This window comes from Amphiura filiformis, unplaced genomic scaffold (genome assembly GCF_039555335.1).
Source record: "Amphiura filiformis unplaced genomic scaffold, Afil_fr2py scaffold_68, whole genome shotgun sequence".
NCBI classification, from domain to species: Eukaryota; Metazoa; Echinodermata; class Ophiuroidea; order Amphilepidida; family Amphiuridae; genus Amphiura; species Amphiura filiformis.
Window position 1 is genome coordinate 186,746 of NW_027305532.1, and position 2,880 is coordinate 189,625.

Sequence of the window (2,880 nt, forward strand, 5' to 3'; positions counted from 1 at the left end):
CTCTTGGTTGGCACATATTCTTAAGCCCATTATACACGATCGGATTTTTACATTGCAAAAGACAGATTCGTTGGATGGTCAGACCATTTGTATTGACTGTCTCTCACGGGTGATCATGGGCTCAAAACACTTTAAATGGAGTCGAAACCAAATAGACCTGGCTCCATTTCCATTTTAATGGATCAATCATGTTAATAAGTTTCCACAGGTAGCATATATGTGTCCACAGCCATGATTTCTCATACCAAACAAGGGACAATCTCCATTTTTCAGTATACCATAAACCCACAACCATGGCCGCTTCAAATGAAACACTGTAGGGTTACAGAAAGATCCTCTGTTTATGAAGTTGGCTTCCGCATGTTGATTGATGTTCTTGAAATTAAACATTCATCTTTTCAGTACATCAAATGAATCTTTGTACATTCTAAGGAATAATTGTTTAATGCTTTCGGATCTAGATCTACGTTTGCTAATTCCTATTGAAGATCATTAAAATACGCCAAACTTGTCCTCCTTGCGATATATTTTCGAACCAAGCAAGACCATTGCCATTTAATCTTCGAAATGATCACAACACAAAGTCTATGGCATATCAAAATTTGGAACAGGTGTATGAGCCCAGGCTTGGAGCAGTAACCAATGGTTACTAGCGTGCACTCTGTATATAAATAGCATCAAATTTAAGTGTTAATTGAATAGCATTACACATGGGTGATTCCGAATTTGTAATTTGGTATTATAAACAACATTTTGAAAGTATGACGACGGAAACGTTTACAATATAATAATATATATGTTCCACCTTTGTATTCAAATATATAGGAAGACCACCCGATATGTAGAAGGTCACTTCGAGACTAACTGTCTACAAGCTGTTATGGCAGCGCGGAGGGGGTCACGTGCGTATTTATAAAAACGTATTTATAAATATAGTCGAAGCATACTGTTGACTGGTGCACTTCATAATAATGGTCACAATACCAAGATGAGAATTTTGTGCATCCCATGACCCACTTCTCAGTACTCTTGACGTCGTCTAAAATTAGTCAGATTGTGTATGTTTTCAAAATATGCATTGATCAATCTTTGTAAACATGGCAAATTAACTTTTGACAGCTGTGTCCAATCATAAGTCAGATCGTGTATAATGGGCTTTACACAGAAAGCTTCATATTTCTCCAGGTCACCTTTGTACATTGTATTTGGCCCTTGGACTTAGTATATATTGATAGGTCAAATATCTCACGTTGTTCGTCCTTAGTCTTAACCCTGGAATTATGGAAAAGTTTGGGCCTCATAACTGCTAAATTGATTGTCTAAAGTATATAAAAGTATACATATTTAGAATGGCTTGAGACTTGATAAATTCATCTGTGAGGTCAAATTTGGGCCAAAATGCTCAGCATTACGTATATATAAATGGATAAATGGATTAATGAATATGTATTTATGTTTATTTACATTCATATGAATGGACATAAGCATAAAAAATATCAGTATTAATTTTGTCATGTATAAAAAACCTGGCTTGAGAGTTTTTATTTTTTGGTTTTATAGTGTCCCTGGACCTAGACCTAAATTCTAGGATCATTCTTAGTTGACCTAAAAAAAAAAAAAATTCAAGATGTTTTGTATTTTTATATGAAAATTGATAATTTGTATTCATGTCATAGTCTATTAATGATTTCAAAATGCATTGAATTTGAATGCATTTTGAAATCATTAATAAGTATGACATGAATACAAAGTATCAATTTACATATTAAAAATACAAAATATCTTGAATTTTTTTTTTAGATCAACACATGAATGATCCAAACGTTTAGTTCTAGGTCCAGGGACACTACAAACCGAAAAAATAAAAACTTTTTTTTTTTTTTAATTTCGGGTACCCGGTTACCCGCCCGAAAAATGCGCCGGGTACCCGGGTACAAAATTACCCGAAAATGCCAGGCCTATGCAGAACCATCTCGAGTTTTAAAACCAGCGAAGTGCTGTGTGTTTGGACTTATTTACCAGTCTTGTCAGTTGTCAGTTTCAAGTGCAATATCTGTAAAAAAAATCAAAAAAAAATCCGACCTACCGACCCAACTATTTCATAAGCCTTTATGGACAAACAAACATTTTTCTTTGGCCTAACACAGCTACCCAAGCACGTTGGACAAAGAAATGTATAGGTGTATAATTTTTTTTATTAACGTTTAATCTACTGTTATATGATTATGCCATTAGCGGTTAGGACTTTGGATTAGAAATAGATTTTAGGGTTGGGATTTGGAAATAGGGTTAGGGTTCCAGGAGAAGGATAAAGTTAAGAAGACCCCCTATAAAATGACCCTTTACAAGAATTGCGAGAGGGCTCCATCGTGATTGAGACAACCACCAGAAGCTATGAGAAAAATGTTCAAGAGTTTTCCTTTCAAGCAACCTGTTAAAGACGGAAACGTTATCGATAGCACCTAGTAATACAGCAACAATCATGACAATGTGAATTATCGATTGAGTTAAGGGGGTACTACACCCCTCGATAAATTTGTGTCTATTTTTTCATTTTTCTCAAAAATTAATAACACAGTGATAACAAAAGTTTTAAAAGGTATATTATAGGGGCAAGGAATCCAATTACTACACTGGAATTTCAGTGACCCAAGACAAGCGGTTCGTTATTTATGATAAGAAAAGAGGTACCGCTAGAATGTACCACATTTCCTATCATATATACTGAACCGCTTGTCTTGAGTCACTGAAATTTCAGTGTAGTAATTGGATTCCTTGCCCCAGTAATATACATAACTTTTGTTACCAGTGTGTTATTATTTTTTGAAAAAAATGCAAAAATAGTCACGAATTTACCACAGGGTGTAGTACCCCTTAAAC